The following is a 22,079-nucleotide window of genomic DNA, read 5'->3' on the forward strand; positions in this document are numbered from 1 at the left end:
TGTTATGTCCAGGAGCATTAAGAAGCTATGTACATGTAAGGCTTAGGATCTGTCGGGGAAAGGGAAAGACACTCTGATTAGATCAGACTCGGCAGAAAATTAAAATACTGAAGCTCCATAACCAAATCCTGAAAATCAAATATTGACAAGAAGATAGTCCATAATAATCTCTTAAGTGTTTCTGCTCTGCCAATTATATGCTAAAAATACTAAGAGCCCACATTTCACTCGAGGTAAAATTACCATGCAAGTGACATTTCCTCCTTTTGCATCTCATGACAAGACTTTGACTTAGAAGTCACAAACGATCATAAGAGTTTGCTAAATCCTTGCCATTTCCTTTTTACTCTGCAGCCTTGACATAACATCGTTAGAAATGATACAACTATAAAACCATTGCTCAGCAAAACTAGGTAACCATGTATCTTCCAAAGAGCAAGAATATTCGAATGCAGGGAAACAAACGTGCTTGAAAACATACTCTAACAAGTTTCTATTCTGCTGAGAAATATAGAGATGGCAGGAAAGCTGCATTTGGGAATGCATACAAAGATGATGCAGCCCACATGGTTACACAGAAAGCATTTCTAGGGCCTGATTTCAGTATTGCAATGCACTTCCTCCAAAGATAGCTCTTGCATTGATTCAGATCCTACTATGCACTAACACTATCGCTTTCCATGGACTCTATCGCCCTTCTCATAAATCTGGTAATTGTAAATGTCCTATTCAAATTCCTTCTCCAGAAAATTATATAAACCCATCTGTAATGATAGATTCCAGATCCCATTCTTCCTGAACTGAAATAAACTTGAACACTCCCAAGACAACACATCTCTCTTCATTTTGTAGGAGCAGATGGCCTTCACTTTGGCTTTTTTTTTTTCTTGTTCTCATCAGATCTAAAAAATCTAATCCTTAACAGATCACTGTGATAATACTTTCGTATGCTTTGGTCAAAAACTCGGCTGTAATCTTACATAATTCCTCATGTAATGAATGGTATAGGATGCATATACATTCATGTCTTTCCAAGTCATAGTGCAAGTTATATTTTAACAGCAAAACTAGAATGTCAGTAGCAGAAAGCTGCCAACTTTTTCTCACTCTTTCAAAAACAAAACAAACAAAAAAAAAGCTAGGGGAAAAAACTTCTACAGGGTACACTGAACTTACACCTCAAATCAAAACTAAAATATTCTGATTTATTGTAAATATTATGATTACTCAGAAATACAGACCATACTGACCAGTATCATGCCAAAAGTCTATCACAGTCACCTGAAGTCATTTTAATATTAAAAAACACTAATTGCTGTAGGATACAACGTTCACTGAGAATCTGTAACTTATTGGATTCTTACCATTTTAAATGAAATTTCTCATGAATGATGAAACAAAAAGTGTAATAGCAGAGCTACCAAAAGAATTCTTTGAGATTATAATAACTTAAGGAAAAATACATGTATGTCAGGTGTGTAATATACATCTGAATGCACAGGTGTGACTTATTTATTTCAGGTTAGCCATCTCTCTCTTAATGCAAGTTATCTGTTTAATGAAGGAACAAAGAACAGTATCAGACAGTAGGAAATAAAACAGAAAATACTTACTACATAAGGAATTAACAGCTGTTGGTAATAACTTATTGTGTCTAATCCAGAGTAATTCCTTTGTTAAACTATACTTCCACTTTATTAACCACTGTTTGTCTGTCTTTGTGCCAAACATGCTCAACAAAAACAAATAAAACCAAAAAGTGAATGTTGCAAAGAGCAACGTAAAATACTGAATGAACTTGTCAATACAAGCATATCATTTCTGCAGGGCAAATCAAGACCCAGGTGGTACCAACTCTTCTTTGACATGGACAATAATGTTCAAAAAAAGCAATGATGTGCTTATGTTAAAATCATTTTAGAATTCTGTTTATTCTTAAAAATGGTGTGGAAAAGATAGGATATTGAAAAAGTATAAGGATTTCTTCTTCTAGACTACAACTGCAACTATTTCTCAGTATAACACTGATTTAAAATCATTGCCATCTAGCAGCAAATCACTTACCTGGGAAAGCGAGTAGACTGAATTCAGTCTAGCTCTGAGGGAATAAAAATCTGTATCGGAAAAAATCAGTTCAAACCCACGCTGGACATCTCGTTAGATAGGCTGAGGATTAATGAGGCTAGAAACTAACAGCACTTTGTTCCTAGAAATGGTCACTGTCTGATTACAGGTCAGATACATTGACAAAACAGTATATAAAAATTATATAGGTATTATCCTTGACGTTTCTGTTTCCTGCAGAGGACTTCTGTGCTCAAGTGTAGCAGTCAATAATATTCACATGCAGCTAAAATTAGTCTTAAAGAGGGGTGACAGATTTTATCCTTCATCACTTTTAAGTTTGTTAAGATTAATGAAGCACATTTCCAAACCTGATGATGTATTTACTCTTTACATTAATGTGCCACGTTACTAATAAAGACTGCATATATTTATTGCTATTACTATACACTCTTTTTATAAAACCAAAAAATAATCCTTGACTGAAATAGTTGGTTAACTTAAGGTGTTAACCAACCTTTGAAGTTTTCGCAACTTAGACCTCTGGGGTTTTTTGTTTGTTTGTTTTTTTAACAAAGGGTCATCAGAATATAAGGTAGTTTTAATCACCTCAATGTCATCACTTAATTAATGCTGAATTAAAATGTAGCATCTATTGCCTATCACCCACGTGTGGTATGCGTTCATCATACAGAGTGTACAAGATGAAGAATTTAGTATATGCAATTTTTTTCTGCAGCGCATCCTAGGTATTGCTATTCTCTCTCTTGCCAACAGCCAAAATGAAACACTGAACAGAAGACAGGAACGAGTAACTGAACTGAGGCCAGCCTTCAGGTTTTCACTTCGCATACTTTGCTCTTTCTTGATGTTCCTTATGAAATTAATCTATCTCGCTATCACATCATGTTTAATTAGTATTGACAATGATTCTCTGAAGTCCATTTTAAAATCAGAAGTTTCTAGGATGTATCTCCACATTTTGACTATGTGATCTATATTCCTTTTCCTTTACTCTCTGTCATGGTTGAACCCCAGCCAGCAACTAAGCACCACACAGCCGCTCGCTCACTCCTCCCCGCTCCCAGTGGGATGGGGAGGAGAATCGGGGGGAAAAAAGCAAAACTCGTGATGCAGCAATTGCTCCATGTGGACTTTGTGACAGTGAAAGAATGTTGTTAACAACATCTGAATGAAGCTGTTCCCCCACGAGGCCTGCAGAAAGGAGGCCTTTAGCTGTGCTGGTAGTAACCTTCTGTACAGATTGAAACAGGATCCCTTTTATTCTTTTATTATTACATGTGAGTGCAGCAATCACATAGTAGGACCTTCAGTCCCAACTGGGGGCTTCTACTACTCCGAGACAGATAAAATATGTGATTAGTAATACACACTAGAGCTACGTCAGTACTTCATAAGAAAATGGAAAATACACTCCTGGACAATAAGGACGTACTTCACAATAATTCTACTTAGCATTCAGTTTTTCTTCTCACTTATAAACAACAGCAACAGGACAAAAGATGCCAATTTTGATTGTAAAGCAGCTTAATAATTTTATAAAGGGAGCTGTACTCCTGCTGTACATCACAGCATAATGAATTCCTTTTGAAATGGGAGAAGGAAAGAATAATCCCAGAAGCTCTAACAGATAAGATGAAATGCCATCCTAATGCAATCTGCATCTTGTTCCCGCCATAATAAGTAGCTATTTTTGTTTAGCAAATTGAACGCTGCATTGTTCCCAATAACCGGAATAAGTGTGGACGGGGAAGAATCTGCTTACATGGGAATAATTTTTATGTAATTATTAATGAAGTTGTTTATTGTTCACATTGTCTGTGCAGCCTATAAATGCCTATATTGAACATTCAGCAGAACTTAGACAAACCATTAGTCTAATTTGAATAGTGGGAAGGGATCAAAGAGACCAGAATATAGTTTCAGCAGCTTTCTGAATTTTACTTTAATTCAGTAGAGTCCAACTTACAAATCTCAGGTGATTTGACAGACTGCAAGTCTCTTATGCTTATGTATCTCTATATGACTTCATAAATCCTTCATATGTTTCTGCCCAAAAGTTTAAAACTTATACCTTAGTGACTGCCTTTAGATGAGAGTTATTTATGGCTGTCAGTATTAAAAAAATGGGTTTAGTATGAAAAAAGAGACTCTTTGGCAAGACAGCTGAACTGTGAATGAGTCTTACGGATTCCTCCAAACTCTAACTGATTATAATTTTTCAATGCAATATGGCTATAGGTGTGATATTTGAGGTCTTATGATTCAAAAAATGCTCTACAGTGCTAAGAAATTGAAACATGACTTCAAGATGGGTGCATTTTTTTCTTTTTCTGTATATACTTTTTCCACATAGTGTTTAGTGGTTAGAAATGTAATTATTAAGTCCATATATTAACTGCTTTCAAGACCATATTCTCCACAAAAATAGCTATTGATCATATGACTAAATTAACATTCTTAACAGTAGAAACACTACTTCAGCAGTAGTGGGATGTAAAAAACAACAGTGGGATTATGTGGGGGAGAGAAGCTGCACTATGTAGCTGCTAAAGAAAGCACAGGAGTGCATGGGCCACCAGATGAAGACGTAGGTGAAGATTAGGAATCCTGCAAGGGTCCTAAGATTTTAACAATATGCTGTCAGAAAGAATGATGATGGATGCCATGCCAGAGCTCAAAGAACTAGTAAGCCCAAGATAAACATGAAAGACACTAGAGTTCAAAGCATGGCTGAAAATAGAGGGATTTCAGAAGCAACACCAGTTATAAGTGCTCCCCTTCCACCTATTTTGCAGGGGTTTTATTTGTTTTGTTTTAACCCAGATAAGTTTGCTGATCCAATTCACAACATGACTCCATAAACAGTTGTGTTAGTGTAACTGAGGGAGCACTACGCTGCAGCACAGCACAGAAACGAATGGCTCTGGATGTGATGGGAACTCATGCTGAAGTCATGAGATCGTCAAATGAGGGCTTCTCTTCCACCTCAAGGAAAGTGCAGCGTTGTTTTCATTGCCTGTGACAAGTGTTTGATCCGGAATATAGGGAAGCTGTAGCTTCATCTATAGCTGAAAGGTAATCTGAATTTAAACTCCACCATGAGGACAAAAACCAAAGTTAGGAAAGAAAATTGCCAAGCCAAGTAAAACAATTTGGATTATGACAATAAAGCTTTAACCTGTTAAAAAACTGAAATCGTCTTACTCCCCTGATAGTGAAAATGCAAATGATTCTGTAACAAGCGGAACACAAAGAGCTCCTTGTCTCTTATTTGACTATCACAGAAACTGTACACAGCACTTGAGAGGGTGTGAGTAGTTTCATTCCTTGCTGGTCCTCATAAGGAAACTCGATGCATTATCAAATGGACTTCCAGCCATGGCTCACCAGCAGAAAACCTGTCTTAGAGATCTGCCGTATCTTATACATACATGCACAATTCCTATAGATTTCTGTGGGAAGGGTATAGGCCAAATTTAAGAGACAACAGCATCTGCACAACTGTACAAGTGTGTCTAACACCTATGAAAAGGCAGATTCTGCTGTACTTATATTCTCAGCTCAGTTACACGATGACCTACTGAAGTTATAAAACCACTTGAAATATTAAGAATGATCAAATCCCTAACTACAAATATCAGCATAATTTACGAAATGATTTACAAAAAGATAACAGAAGCATGGGATGTAGCACACCCTTTAACTGTGAAAACATCTGCAGTGAAGCACGTAAGAAATAATATACCAAAAAGCATAATTCATTTCTCTCTCTTCTCATGTTCTGGTTTTTAAATACAGTAACTTCAGTCCCCATTAGAAACTTCTCATTCCTCTTCCCTCAAATTAGCTGCCCAGTGCAGGCGAATTTCTTAGACCCAATCTCAAAGTTTTCACAACCTAGGTTGCTCATGATTTTTATAAAAACTTGCTTTAGTTCCAAGCCCTAAGCAAGTGTTTTCTGATCCTACACTTCTACTATTCCAGGATGAGTTTCCGTGGTTTGGAACCTTCTTTTCTACTGAGGCTTTCCCTGCAAGTCTAAATGAGCTTAGACTTCCGAGAAAGAGTTTATCCCTATTGGACCCATACAAGAGCAGGTGTTTGCAGAGACAAAGAACAGCCTTTTCCAAATGAGTTGGCATCGGAACACACTATTTTAGTCAACTGGAATACACTATTTTAGAATTCTTAGGTTAAAATAGCAAAGCACTGAAAACCCACGATAACAGACTTACCTCTCTGCTTCGCAGTAGCCATAATTTCCCAAATTTTGCTCCGAGCAGCCAGCTCCAAGTTAAGTTCTGGAGCAAACAGTGCCAGTTCAGTGGCCCTGTACTGTGTCCCACTGACCCGGAGCCTGGCCAGGATACTGGGAGCTCAGAGTAAGCTGCAAAATCAACCTAGATGCACGCTAAATTACCTGTGCTTAGTTTTATGCTCCCATGGCCAAGATTCCTCTTGGCACCAAAAGAAAAGTGTTCCTAGTTCATACTAAGCTGCATTTACTGCTGCAACTAGCAAAGTCTAACTTTATTGAAAGAGAGGGACCACAGAGGGCAATAAAGTAGCAAAAGACAGAGGTTAAAAGTCTGGAATTCGGACGACAAGATTTCACATTTATGATGCTCAAGTTGATCTTCGTATTTTGCTCATTTGTTAGTTCATTCATTAACTTTCACCTCATTTACAATATTTTAATAACCAACATGAAAGAGACTAATGGTTTGCACTATGACAAAAGTATCAAAAATAATATGCATCTCTGGTTTTAATGTTTAATTTCCATGATTTCAAAGGCATAAACTTTGTTAAAATCAGCCAAGACTTCACTGGATATTTTAACCATCTCGGTTTTAATTGCAATTAGTTATTAAGTGACAGAATTATCTTTGTATTTTCCTTACTGTCTAGGCAAAAATAATCTCTACAGTACTGAAGAAAAAACAATTTCAGTTTAGACCTCAAACAATAGATAATTTAATGTTTTAAATTCTTTCAAAGGAAACAAACTCCCAATAAATCAGATATTTTTCAACTTTAAATTGATTTACAATATTGTTCTGCTTTATTTGCTCTCTCCACATGGTTTCTTCTGTTTCCTCTTTCTATAGCACTTCTTTTTCTGACATGTAATTTCCTACTTGCTTTTATTTCACTCATTCTACTATTTTTTTCCATTATTTTTTCTATTATTTCATCTTCCTTTCTGTTTGTCAATTTTATGCAGTTTTTTTAGTGTGGCTTAGTGTTCTGACATGCCTTTATTGTTGCATTTATTTTTATTTACTTTTTTGCTTTCATTGTTCTATAGATGAGACACTATGCCAAGTCAAATCCCTTTTCAAATTTTCTTTGAATAAAAGATGAGCTGCTCTGGAATCATTCCAGATGTAGCTGCCAAAATGAACTGGTCCAGCACAGCTTTCTTTGGATTATATTCCATGATAGTTTCACTACCACTCTAGCTGTAAGAGGAATACAAGAACTTTCACCATGAATCTCTTTTTTTGTCATTTTTGGTACCTTTGATTATCTCAGTCTATTGTATTTCAGACTCAAAATTAAGTGGGAAAAAAGGCTTTCTTGTGCTGACTTCTGACAAATACCTACCGATGGAGACCTTCAAAAAACAGTACTCGTGTGAACAGTAAAACCGAGGAAGACTGAATTCTTGCAGGTCTTGTCTGTTGGGATTCTCCCATGTCTACTGCTTTGGGGCGTTGGCTTTTTGTTTGTTTATTGCTTTTTGGTTTTTTTTTCTTTGTAGCACTTTTGTTTCCAACTTGTACAACCTGAATATTTTCATATTTCTGCCATTGTGTCAAACCTGTTTAAAATATGACAACAGATTCTAAAGTTTTGATTCAATACTCTTCTCGCCTTATCCAGTGCTTAATATAATGCCTGGTAAATTGAACACTCCCGACATTCATCTTTTTTTTTATATATATATTTATATATATATATATATATGATTATTTTCAGTCCTGGCTTAAAAAAATCACTTATTCCATTTCAGATGGGCAGGATGGATTTTTTATTATAAACAGAGTAATCTTTCCAATAGTGTTAAAATACACGTAGTTGGATCAAAAAAATCTTTATTTCTCATAGAAAAGGTCAGATCTGCATCTAAATATTTTGTTTAATAGCTGTAAACTACCTGTGAAATCTTATGGCACACCTGAATGAAAAGACATTACTTAAATGCTTACCATTGGAACTTGAATTATTAGACTAAATAAAGCTACCACAAGTACAAGATTTCCACTGTTATCACGGGTTTCTGAATGTCCGACATGTTGATGAATCCCTCTGCACGTACCCAAACTATTATATCTACACAAAACCTGGAGGTATTTACTGTCTGTGTACAGATAAATTGCAGAATTCCTTTAATGCGACATTTTTTATCGCTGCATCTCACTGATGGGCACAGAAATCTCTAACAAGATGTTTCTGTATCACGAAGCAGAGCCTGGTGTAGATGTCTGAACTGGCATGAACCCAACATAGTAGCACTGACCCAAGCAGGAAGTGTTGAACACATCTACCAAGCATACTTTATGTGGCTTATTTGTGCACGTGGAGGGAGTCTAACACTTCTAAGAAGCTATTCAACTGACTTTCACTTCTGCAGAAAGTACAACACATGTACAAGTGCCAGAATTACTTGGTGTGCACAGAACCACCACATATGCACACCATGGGCCATTTATATATATTTTTCTCCCAGAAATTCCAGACTAAAATGGGTTAGTTGTACAAACACAAGTCTGATCTGTGCTCACAATCATAACATCATCTGATACAAAACAGGTATACGGACATGTATTGCTGAAAGATTTTGTGGACTCTTGAACGTCAAATCCTATGTAGCCTCAGAAGCATAGCTCAGAAATAAAGAAATACCTGAGCTATTTTTGAGCTGTTCTCTTATCAAGGTAAAAAAACCCCTCACAATGCCACAGTAGCATTCTGCTTTGATTCTTAAGCATGTATCACTGCAGGTACAGGCACTGCCTTGTTCAGATCTAGCTCAGTTATTTCTGCATGGCCCCACACTGACATAGCTTTACATCCTTACGCTATGGAACATTCAAAGACTGATTTCCAAACGGTGTAATACAAGCTAATTACGTTTTCTTTTGCTGTACTTTCACTACAGAGACAATAATTTTCTTCTTTTGAGTTACTATTTCCACTGCGGAGGTATCAATTTACTTTGGCTCTATCTTGTGCTATGTCATGTTGTGCAGACTTCTAATACCGTCGGTGAACTCTACGCCCATCAGTTAATTTATCAACAGGACGAGTGCTCTCGGATGAACTGTACAGTTAGGGATCAAGCCAGTGGTTGCTCTAAACCTGAAGTGATAACCGGCTTTAAGAAAAAAACAAAAGCAAAGCATTTGAATCCTACACTAATTCATTTGTACCTCTGCTATGCTGTGCTTTAATACCACTGAAAGCCACAATGAAAATTAATTGGTAACGCTCCATCACGAATGCCTCCAGGTGTGAGAAAGAGTACTAGCATAATGTCATTCCCAAGGTACTTCAGGAGAATAACACCACAGCTACTAGTCAGCAGAGCCAAATCTCCACAGTATTTAAAAACACTTCTTATTTAGATTTGGCGAACAGCTTCTTGGAAAGGAAAACACCAACTGTACTAGCAGCTTGTACCTGAATGTTTCTGAATCTATTCAGCCCACCTTTAATGAATAAAAATGTCAATCAATATATTTGTATGTTAGTTTTTGAAAAGCAAAACAGAGAAGAAAATTGGATGCAAGACAGTATTATGTTCACGAATGCAATTAACAAAGAACATCTATAAGCAGGAAATGCATCATGCATCAACACATAGCACTGACAGATATGAATGTGCACACATGGTATAATGTGATATAGAAATAAGTAGACGCATTCAAGTATGTATGCAGAAAGTAAAACAAATGTAGTAAAACAGAAACAAAAAGTCTCTGCACTTGACTTTCCGTACTAAACCAAAACAAGGCGTATGTCTACATGACTTGAGGAAAAACACCTGGTAGCTTGCTTTTAGTCCGTTCTCATCACTTCTACCTTCTTCTCCAATGAAACTTACAGTCTCCCAGGTCACCAAAACCTGTTCTATCCTGTTCTAATCCTGGAAAATTTCTTCCCTTGGAAAAAGTACTTTTTGTATTTATTTTTTAAACAAATGGAGAAATGAGTTCATCATCTCCAAGAAATGTGAAAGAAAGAAAACTAGTTTGTAGAGGAAAGCCATATAACACAACAAACTATGAGTACTGTTGTAATTAATTGCTGCATTTAAAACTGAGAAATTGAATATTATATTCTTGGTTAAGTTTTTATCTAGAGGAACTCTGAAATCTTCTCATTCATTTTTTAAAAAGTTCAGTAAAACATTAACTCTAGAAAAGTGCATTCCAATACTCCTGTGTTCACAATCGTGCATGTATTTTAGATGCCACATTCACTGCAATGAAACACGACAGATGGTGCCACATTAGACAGACAACACACTTCCAGCAGGAGGAGCAGGAGGGATAAAACCCATTCGTTTTCTTCATTTTTTTGCGTATGGAAGACACACTTTTCAGAATGCAAATGGATCCCGTCTTCTGGGCTTCCACGTCCCAGATGCCTTTTCTTTATTTGGATTCAATACAACTATTAAGGCTTTCCACTGCATACAAGGAAGAAACTCTCATTCTTTTACATCCTTCTCTTTTTTGTTCTTCTCATCATACCTCTACCCAAGCGAGTAGTTATAGATAATGTAGGTTAGCAGACAAAGTTTATACGTATCCAAATTCTACTCTCCTAAGGCCATACTTCAACACATTGTTCATTTGTATTGTTCCCTAGATCACAAATAAATGCATCGCAATAGGTTTTTGGTTGCCACTTGACTCCACCCGTTAGAAATACTAATTAAAAAGAAATATGCTACAGGATAAATGTAGTAATTTAACATGTTTCTTTCTACAAGCCAAGTATTTGAAGGATAGGTCGAGCACTTTCCTACTTACGGAATTTGACTTATGGGAATATCACCTCCTGTGATATTACTGAAGAAAGAACATATAAAATGGTCTAACAGATTTATATGAATTTTTGTAGTGGCTCTGGCCATTATTGACATTCTTCAATTATCATTGACCTTTATGTTCTAGGACAAATACTATTCCCTGGAGTAGCCACTTAGAAGAAAATCTAATGTGCTGTTCCTGAACATGTCATTTTTATGCTACTTTGAAAAAAGAAATGCTGCTTAACCAGCTAATTGCAGAAATTGTATGTCATCTAATGATAGCTCTTCTCTCTAGGAAACCTACAGTAAATTAGCACTGCAAATGGGATGGGGCAATTCCACTGTTTTCTGGTAGACTGTAAATGATAGATGTTCCTGGCATCTAGAAACATTTTTACTTTGTTTCCCAAAACCCGTAAACTCATTAGCATCTCATCATATTCCTGAATGCAAAACTCTGCAGCATGCACTGGACATCTGGGAAAAGCTGTAAAAGTAGATTAATCACTGCCTTGTTATGATACGGTGGAAACACAGGAAGGATCTCTCTACTCCTGACAACGATATTTTTGTTCTGTTCTTCTTAATCTTTAATCCTGTTCTCTATTCAAAGTAATGTTAACAAGATGCCTGTTTCTCATGCAGGACACTTTCCAGGAAGAAGTGAATTCATCAACAGATGTTGCAAAACTGAGGTGGTGAGTTTTCTTTTTGTCACCACTGTATCTACAGTGATTTTTTTGCTAGACACGACCAGTCAGATAAGGGCCTTCTTTTGGCGTAACTAGCTAGGGCACGTGTAATCTTTCTTCAAGGAACACCCTGTGTCTTTACCATTGAACACAGGGAACTCACTTGCCTGCCATAACCAGAATCAAGTTCCTGGATGGGCATTTATCTGTCACCTTCCATTGCAAACGACACAAGTATCAGAGGATTTGATTAATGAAGAGTATAAGGCAGAACCAATGCTGAGGTCTTAAGACAGAATAACAGCTAATAAAACTGTCTCTTTAAATATGCTTTCTACTCTGTTAAATGATATACCTGCTAGTAGTAACAGATCTTTTAAGTGACTTTTCAAATGACACCATCAGTTATCAATGAAAAAATGTTAGAAATAGCAGGCAGGAAGAAACTTTATCTACTAGATCCTGTCCACTGAGCTTTAGGTCCATTTCTGTATCATGCACAGAGAGTTTCTTATCAGAGGACCATATCCGCTGTTCCATTTCTGAGACTATATGCCAAAAGTTTATACAACACATTAATGTCCTTTATCTAAATACAGAATTTTCATTGTCAAATTATGCTCTAGATGGTCTTAAGAAATCATGAACTGGTTTCTGTTATGAAAAGTCACAATATTTTAAAATGTTACTGATGGGAACTGTGCATAGGAAGCAAAACCTGGGTCCAAGTTCTTTCAAAGCCTACACTATATTTTAAAACTTGTCAGACAATACTTGCAAATATATCTTTAAAGTGTATTTATCCAATTGTGGACCCAACCCACCCAAATATACTCTAAAGCTCTGGGCTATGCCCAGTCAGGCTTCTGGGATAGGGTTAAGAAGAGAAGTCAGAAAATGGTATCAGTTTGTATACATAACTGGGACCACAGTGAATTCACATATAGTGGAATCACATGGATATGTACGTTGTGGAGCAAAGGCTTGAAATCTTTAAACTTTATTAAAATTTCCTAATAAACATTAAACAAGACAGAGTACCAAATATTATTTATCTAGTTCTTGATTCCAAATGGTAATCACATAATTACTAAAAATGGAAGGAAAGCCTGGTGGATGAATAAGAATATGAAATGATCTGTGATCTTGGAGGAAACAACAGACAGCCAATAGCCCTGTCTAATTTACGCTAACTAAAATTTTACCATACTGTTGTTTCCTTACAGTCAAAACAGCTCACAAAAGTATCTCTTAGAGAAAGAAAAGACCCTCTCATTTTTTGACATGTTTATCTTTAAGACTTCAGCTTTAAATTCAGGAGACTTTAATTAAGTATCTAGAATTAGATACTGAGCAGAACTTATAGTCCAGTTCCTCCCACACACCACTCCTCCACATTAATCACTAGGCTATTTCAGCATACGCTTATCTTCACCTAAAGCAAACGTCCTGAAGGTATTCTGTTGTTACAACTTAAGCTGTACAGCCAGAGCAAACTAGAAGCAAATCTCTAAACCTCAGAAGTTGACACTATTGAGGATCATCCTGGTATCATCTGCTTTAGTTTCAAGAATTATCACATTATTATCTGCACTAGCTTTAGTCTCCAAAATACCTGAAAGAAAAAGCCAAGAACGATCTTTGATGCTTGGGACATATGTGTACATAATACAAAAGCTTCCTTTTGTTTTAGAAAGGAAAGTAAGAAGACATCCCAGATGTGCTAAGGCTTTTTTTCCATTGTGGAAGGAAAAAGCAGAAGACATCTTCTCTCTCCTGAAAACCTGCTCATTGGTTAACACTGAACAGATATTCATTTATTTACCTAAATGGTGACCTGTTTCCAACTTCCGCTGATTAAATAATAGCAGTGTTCATATGCTGCGTTTCTTAAATAAAAGGGAGTGTTCTTGGCCTCTTTCTTGGCCTGCAGAAAAACAAATGCTACACTTCCAACACATTGCTGAAACCCCCTGCTATCAGACTCCCATTTCTGCCCCAATTATTTAAATTAGTCTTGCAATTTGAGGTGATGCAGGAGTCTTCTATGCAAGTACCAATTACAAAGAGAGAAAATGAGCCAGATCCACATCTGATGTACATTGAGCTACACCAATTTACACCAGATGAATATCTGACCTCAGAACCGTTAGATCCCAAACCTCTGTTTATGTGTTATAGAAAAATTGCACAAATCCCTGTTAAGTCAGTATGGTTATGTCCAGCAGATACTTTAAAAATAAAATAACAACTTTTTCATCAGATAATTTCAAAGAAAAGAGGCCAGTGATCAAAGAGATTTTCACCCAGTTTTACCTACACCTCTCCTTTCATACATGCAAATAAAAATACAAAAATCAACAAACACACAACAGTGTCTAATTTTTAAATTACTGAAGAGCAATTTCGTATCGTAAAATAATTTTCAGAAATATCCTGATGAATAATTACTGTCATATTTATACAATGCAATTCAAATCAATAATATTACTGGAACTAGAAGCCAACATACTGCCCTCCGGTCACGCTAAATGCAACTTATTTTCCAAACTGCTGAAGTCAGAAGAACAAAGTTATTCCTTTATTAAAAGACCCTATTTTTACTAATTAGTGAATATAACAGCACCTGATTCTCATGTGTGTCTTTTTGAAGCAGAGAACTCTGATCCTCCAACAAAGTAAGGGAGGCAGACACTGTAATCATCAATTACATTGTCAGAGAGAGCAAATTACATATTAGCAACCAAACCCAAATAAGCTGAGGAAAACTGACACACAAAAGGAAACCGCTCCTTTCACTTGCTTCCCCTGCTGCAGAGATAAAACAGGAACTGATCTTTCATAATTTAAATTAAAAGTAGGAAGAAGGGAAAAAGCATGACATTCTGGGAACATTCTCCTTTGACTTGGATTATGCAAAGGATTTTACTCCCACATAAAATAGAGGTCACTCCTTAAAAGGTGGTAATATTTAAAATGTGTTCAACACTTCATAAGCATAGAGAAAGAGATGGTTTAGGCAAGAACATTTAAATAAAATACAAATTGATAAAAAAACAGAGAAAAAAATAGAATATATACTTGCAGAGGGAAATACTCTGTTGCCTTTACATTATATATTTTTTCATTCCATAGGCAGTCCCATTTGACTGCAAAAAATTAGGTATTGCTCAGATTGAATAAATGATCTCAAGTGATCAGTGTCATCATCAGCCCATGTTTTACCTGCTTTCATTTTCAGAATACAGCTCTGTGGTGTATTCTACCACATGGCTGGACGCCAGCTGCCCACCAAAGCCGCTCTATCACTCCCCTCTTCAGCTGGACAGCGGAGAGAAAATATAATGAAAGGCTCGTGGGTCGAGATAAGGACAGGGAGAGATCACTCAGCAATTACTGTCATGGGCAAAACAGACTCGCCTTGGGGAAATCAGTTTAATTTATTACCAACCAAATCAGAGTAGAATAATGAGAAATAAAACCTAAAACTTAAAAAACACCTTCCCCCCACCCCTCCCTTCTTCCCAGGCTTAACTTTACTCCCAAATTCTCTACCTCCTCCCCCACCAGCGGCACAGGGGGACAGGGAATGGGGGTTGTGGTCAGTTCATCACACGTTGTTTCTGCCGCTCCTTCCTCCTCAGGGGGAGGACTCCTCACACTCTTCCCCTGCTCCAGCGTGGGGTCCCTCCCACGGGAGACAGTTCTTCACGAACTGCTCCAGCATGGGTCCCTTCCACGGGGTGCAGTCCTTCAGGAACAGACTGCTCCAGCGTGGGCTTCCCATGGGGTCACAGCCCCCTTTGGGCATCCACCTGCTCCAGCACGGGGTCCTCCACGGGCTGCGGGTGGAGATCTGCTCCCCGTGGACCTCCATGGGCTGCAGGGGGACAGCCTGCCTCACCATGGTCTTTCCCATGGGCTGCAGGGGAATCTCTGCTCCGGTGCCTGGAGCACCTCCTCCCCCTCCTTCTTCACTGACCTGGGTGTCTGCAGAGTTCTTTCTCTCACATCTTCTCACTCCTCATTTCTGCTGCAGGTTTCCCCCCTGCTTCTTAAATCCATCATCTCAGAGGTGCTACCGCTGTCACTGATGGGCTCGGCCTTGGCCAGCGGCGGGTCCGTCTTGGAGCCGGCTGGCATCAGCTCTATCGGACATGGGGGAAGCTTCTAGCAGCTTCTCACAGAAGCCACCCTTGTAGCCCCCCCACTACCAAAACCTTGCCACACAAACCCAATACAAGCTTCTAGAAACAAAGGTATTAGAATCAATGAAAGTGGTGTGGATTTCAACGGACTTTGTATCAAGGCAGTCACACTAAGCATGTCAGAATAAGGATGCTGAACTCCAGATGCATCACAACATAGGTTTTGATATACAATTCCAGTATTACTGAAGTCTGAAACATAAAAATTGTCCTTTCCCTAGCCCAAAACATCCTAGTCTTTTTTTCGTATAGAGCATAGTGCAAATATTAGATTATATCTAACAGCCATTATTTATGCTACATCTCTAATATTAATCTTGAACTCTTGGCAGAAGCACCAGAACTTATATTTTATCATGCACTAAACCTGTCCAAATGGCAAGTAACACTTGAGTGTTGCAATATGCTTCTCCTTTCTGTATCTCTGTAAATCAGTAAATGCTGACAAATCTTCATGATGGCATTTCAAAAATATACAAATATATACAATGTAGTTTAAAATAACAAGCTCTTAGAAAGAAAAAAGTGATAAGCCTACACTTTACTAGAACATGGATTCATTTGGTGAGAAACTGCTGTTTGCAAGCAGCTTGACTCACTGCATGTGAAAAATGGAGTGGCACTTGCTATCTGCCTGAATGAGTTTCTTGTAAACAAAGCATGATGTGTACAGGAGATGTTCCTGTCACTGCTTGAGCTCTGTCTGCCTTTTTGGGTTTTTCTGAAACCTGGAAGAATGTGGAAAATAAGGACTTAGACTTCAATGTTAAGTCTCATAGGCCCCAAAAGCTCATGTTCTGTCCTGAAACTGTAGCTTCAAGACGTATCAAGATGAGATGCTGGACAGAATAAGCCCTTTTAAAGAGTTCAAGCAGACTAAGCTGCCACATGCTCGTTGCTACTGCCCAACTCTGTTACATAGATCAGACTACATCTCAGTAATGTCTACAAGTTTGCAACCCTGCCGGTATGAAACTCAGTGGGAAACAAAACCCACTCCTTTTGCTAGACAAATGCTAAATGCATAAAATAATGCATAAAAAACCCACTCATCCCTGGTGCAGAGAGTCAGCTTCCCCAGTGTTATTTATCATACTGCTTGGAGAAGCTTTATAAAGCTCATTCCTTAGGGTAAGATATTTTCTTAATGGGCAGCAAGTTTTGCCAGACTTGTGCTGTTACCTAGTATTTTCCCTGGCATTATGCCAAAGAAAGGTTTTTAAGGCTTACTTTAAGAAATGATGTTTAGAATGATGCTAGGCCAGGCCCTGAGCTGCTCTTAATCCTTCATATGTCTGTCAATTCCCACAGAGCTATGCTAATTCATACCAGCTGAGCAGCTGTCCTATTCAAATAATGTTTTATCCCTTAATCTGATATAGGAGTTCTTCACGTAAAGCCATGTGGAGTCAGGCATGCGTCCCTAAGAAAAGGGAAAGTTCAATCCAAGACCAGGAACTGAACCTTTTTTCTTCATCATGGTATCGTCAGACTTGTATCCCAACTTACACAGTTGACCATTACTGAACTCCCTATGATAGTTTCAGTTTGACAACATGAAAAAAATCAGCACTTATCTCAGCATCAGAATAACACAATTAACAGATACTTGACAGTTAATTTCAAATATTTGACATGTCAAGTATAGTATCAAGAACTCCAGGCCCCGTGGAGCCCCAAAGCCTGTGTCCAAAAGGAAATCTCATGCTCATCCAGATCAGTTTGTCAGGTAAGAGATACACACACACACATACAAGCCAGTATAACACATACCATAATCACTGATGATTTTGCAGCCTAGCTGAGACAATTGGCTTGCTCCTATGGTGAAGGCCCTATTCGAGATGCCTGTGATAAATAAGGTGCAAAAAACTGAAAAAAGAAATAACTGAATTTACATTTCAAAGGTTTGAAGCATTTACTGGAAGTCATGGGACTGAAAACCTTTAATCCTTCCTTTCTAGGCTAAATATGAAGAAATTCTTGTTGTGAGCCCTGTCGTGTTACAGGGCGAAGTCAGTGGAAGGTTCTAATTGACTTCAGCTGTGGAATGCATAAGGGATGACGAAGACACTCAAATGCTACAAAGAAAACTGATGAATTCTGTTTTACAGATTGCATAACAAAAGGGCTTTGTGAAAAATCATCTCACATCACTCTATAAAAAAGAGAAGAGCTCAGAAAATAGTCCTTCTCTTGGTAGCAGCTGAATACTTGTACCAGTAAGGAAATGGAGCAGAAGCCATCTTCTTTCTGATATATTAAATGTTTGACCTTGGACACATACCGCTTCATCTGTATCAGTCCATGAAAGCCAAACCTACTTCTGTGGTGTGGTTGAGAATGGAGGGTTTTAAGATCTTTGAGATTCCTGCATGAAAGCCACTATACATGACACTCGATACTCTTAGCATTTTATTAATTAGCTATTGATCAGAAGGTTCCAGGCTTCATGCAGCAGAAACTCACCAGACGGTGCACAGCTATACACTGAGGGGAATAACCACACAGACTTATGTATCTATTGGTTTTTCTCCTCTCTTGGCTCCTTGGTAGAGAGAATTGGTTTAGGAATTTGAAGTTTCATTATAAACTTTATCTTTCCAGCTGCAAAACCAAATCATTTTACTATAATTAAAAGAAGTAATGAAGCTATCACTTAAGTCTTGTCTTTTTGCGACTGAACTTGCAGGATAGGACTTGAAATGTAGGTGCATAGCTCCATATACAGAAACATACAATATGCAGGCATATATACAGAAATAACGGAAAGGAGTAGCCTACACCTTAAGAATCATGATGGCTAGGACAGGGAAAACCCTGTCTCTCCCTATACCCTACACTGAATATACTGATGAAAGTTTTGCTGTAGCTTATGATGTATGATAATGTTTATTTACTCAAATTATGCTGCCCTTTGACAATCTCTCCTACTACATTCAAAATATTTTAAATCAAATAAATATTTTCTTTTAAAATTGAAGAATATTTTTTCCTGACTATTTTGGGTTTTTTCTCTCTCATAAATTTAAGGTGCTTCATATTAATAACATCTATCTAGAAAAATAATAGAACTTTTTGACACATTCACTGTGATCAAATGTAAGAAAGTTTCTCAAAAAAAAAAAAAAAAAAAATCAGGATTTTCACAAAGAAATACGAGATCACAAATGCTTCTCATATGGCAATGCTTCCTGCCTATAGAAAAAAGGAAATATCAGCTCCCAAAAGACATCTTCACTTTTGATAACTGCAATCGTTTAGACTTAAAGTAGCTGACCAGAGATTTTCTTTGTGTGTGTGTACATTGCTGCCGTTGTTTTTAAGCACTCAAACCCACAGATGATTTGAGCCAATATTGACCTTTAAATATCAGTTATATCACTTTGAGATAAATGAGTGTTGCTACTTGACAGCTGTGTGAGGCACACAGCAACCTGGGGAATGAGGGGCTGAGTTGGTAGCACAATCAGTAGTAGCTCTGATTAATGAATAAATACAGGTGGGACAAATGAGAAATACTTGCGGGGTTTTTTTTTTTAAATGTCTCAGTCTACAAAAAACAGAGGGGACAAACAGTGGCATTTTTAGCCTCTTTTCCATTATCAGGAGTCACTGAACAGTGGGCTCAGCTTGTCTAGTATTCAGTGCAGCAGTAAAGCCATAATGAAGGCAATGAAGAGGATTTTTACTGCCATTATTTTCTCTATTGCTTTCCATCATGAATATTTTAGCTTTGGACATTGACCAGGCTTGCTTGTTGCCTTTGTCGGCCTTCTCCTAGCCCTTCTGGGACCAGCCCCCACTCATGTGGGCAGTGTGACAAAGAATTGGAGCTCCTGGAAGAACTCAGAATCATAAGCAGCTGCCATTCAGTGCTTGCGGTGGTCCTTGTGCCACAGACCTACAGGCTGTGTTCCTTCAGCACATGTATCAGGAACATTCCAATTAAATAAGTCATAGATTATTTCAAATTTACTCAAAGTATAGGAGGTCTTGGATTCTCAACGTGACTCTCTTCTGTACTTCTATTGCCCACACACCCTAATCGCCCTAGTTTCATTACTCCCTGCATCTGAATTATCTTTCTGGACAAATTGCTGAGGCAATTCCTAAAAAAGAATGTATATTAAATGTGAAAAGAGGTCTTTGTTTTATATTGTACAAAATTAAGCACTGGAATTATTTCCACTAGTAGAACCCAGCAACACTAAAAAACACAATAGAGCATGACAACCAAAATCAAAAATATCCGGAGTTCCAATAGCAAGGAGTTTTCCAAGAATGTTTCTTTCCCCAATAAAATGTTTGTAAATGAAGTATATGATTATACAGGATATCATCAATCAGCAACGTATTTGAGGAAGAAATTTACCTTCTGGGTAATGGGTGCCATTATTATTCACTTAAGATTTTCATAAAGTTTTCTTTAAAATCTCTGCTACCGGTTACTACCAAATGGAAAACTAGATGAGGCTGATTCCCCAGCTATCTGGCACAGAAATTCAGTTATACTTTATATCTGTATATTGCAATGAAATATGGTAAAGTACAAAGGTGATCACAGGAATGCAATTAGGAAATAAAATCTTCCAGGGAAAAAAAAAAAAAGGCTAAAAGTTATTTGTATTTGTGAGTAGAAAGTATTATATGTAAAGTACTCCTACTGCCATTCACACTTTTGTTTTACTATAGTTTAAGGTCAAATCATCTTTAATGTGATGTGACATGTGGATAACATGCAAATTCTCTAATGTAATGTTACAAGAATATACATAAATATTTCAAAACTAAGTGGAAGGACAAACACAATTCATCTTGTCTAAACATGCATTCTCTTCTCCCTGCATCATCCTCAGTAGTTAAAGACTATGATCTACTGTAGACATTTCCAAGAATATAAATCTTGCAGCAGTTGCTAATGATTCTCTGGCAACGACAGAAAAAATTAGAAATCTAGCTTTTAAAAAAAAAAAATCTACAAATGCAATGCAAATTCTGTTTTCTTAAGAATCAAGAAAGTGCTTCAGAGATGTGCCTGAAAGAAACAATTAATAGCCCAGTATGGAAGTAGTAGTGGAAATATTTTATTACTTATACAGCATTAATTACTACTATTGAAATGGATACCTGTAAGAGGTCATGTAACTTAGTTCATGTATCAAAACTATTCAAATAAATCCTTCCTCTACCACTTGTATCCTACTCTTCAGGACCATGTGTAAGAGAAGCGCATATACTGACATCTCTGATAAGAGAGGTTTGTCAGAGTTTTCATTATCATTAAAAAGCAAATATTTACACACTGAAGTATTTAAAATTTATGGAAATCACTAAAAGATACATGCATATTTCTAATAGTTACACTGGAGATAAAACACAAGCTATGGACAAGTAACAGGCTTCATATTGCAGGTATTGCAAAACGCTCTTGGCCCACGATATGCAGTAGGATGGAAGAATGATAACAATCTCCTCTGCATAGGAGTGTGTACCATTGATAGTTTTCGAATTTCTATTTTCCTTCACAGTTTTCAGGGCGATGAGAATAGTGCACGGAACTGAGTAGGCACAAGTACATTATGTTAATATCACAGACTACTTGCACGTATTTCCCAGGCAAACTCATTAGCTGTGAAAACATAATAAATAGTATTTAGTAGATTTCCATCTACTTTAGATCTTGTATTTTCCTATACCATTCTTTCAAAGACAGGAAAAAAAAAAAACCAAAACAAAACTGTAAAGTAAAATTATGTGCAAAAATTCAACAGGACCCTGATTTATAAAGAACATATACCAAAGATGCCATGCCCCACAAGGCATATATTCTACTTAATTCAGAAATTTGGCACACCCAACAACATAGCGTCTTCATTACACTAACCCATCACTAATTTTTGAACAAAATGAAGAATATTCCATTCACATGAAATTGTTTGATTTGTGCTTGAAAGTGTTATCTTAAAGATATAATATTTCTCTCTCATATAATAAAATCTCTCACGTATAGTACTATTTTTATATATTAGCGTATATGGT

At 37.2% G+C, this 22,079-nt stretch overlaps 1 protein-coding gene across 1 annotated transcript in view; it reads right to left on the minus strand.

The window, feature by feature from the left end:
- LOC127019787 (uncharacterized) overlaps positions 1–22,079 on the minus strand; it is a 239,319-nt gene that overhangs the window by 37,408 nt on the left and 179,832 nt on the right. The gene's annotated exons all lie outside the window — the stretch shown is intronic.

The sequence above is a fragment of the Gymnogyps californianus genome, chromosome 9 (assembly GCF_018139145.2).
Source record: "Gymnogyps californianus isolate 813 chromosome 9, ASM1813914v2, whole genome shotgun sequence".
In the NCBI taxonomy this organism is placed as follows: Eukaryota; Metazoa; Chordata; class Aves; order Accipitriformes; family Cathartidae; genus Gymnogyps; species Gymnogyps californianus.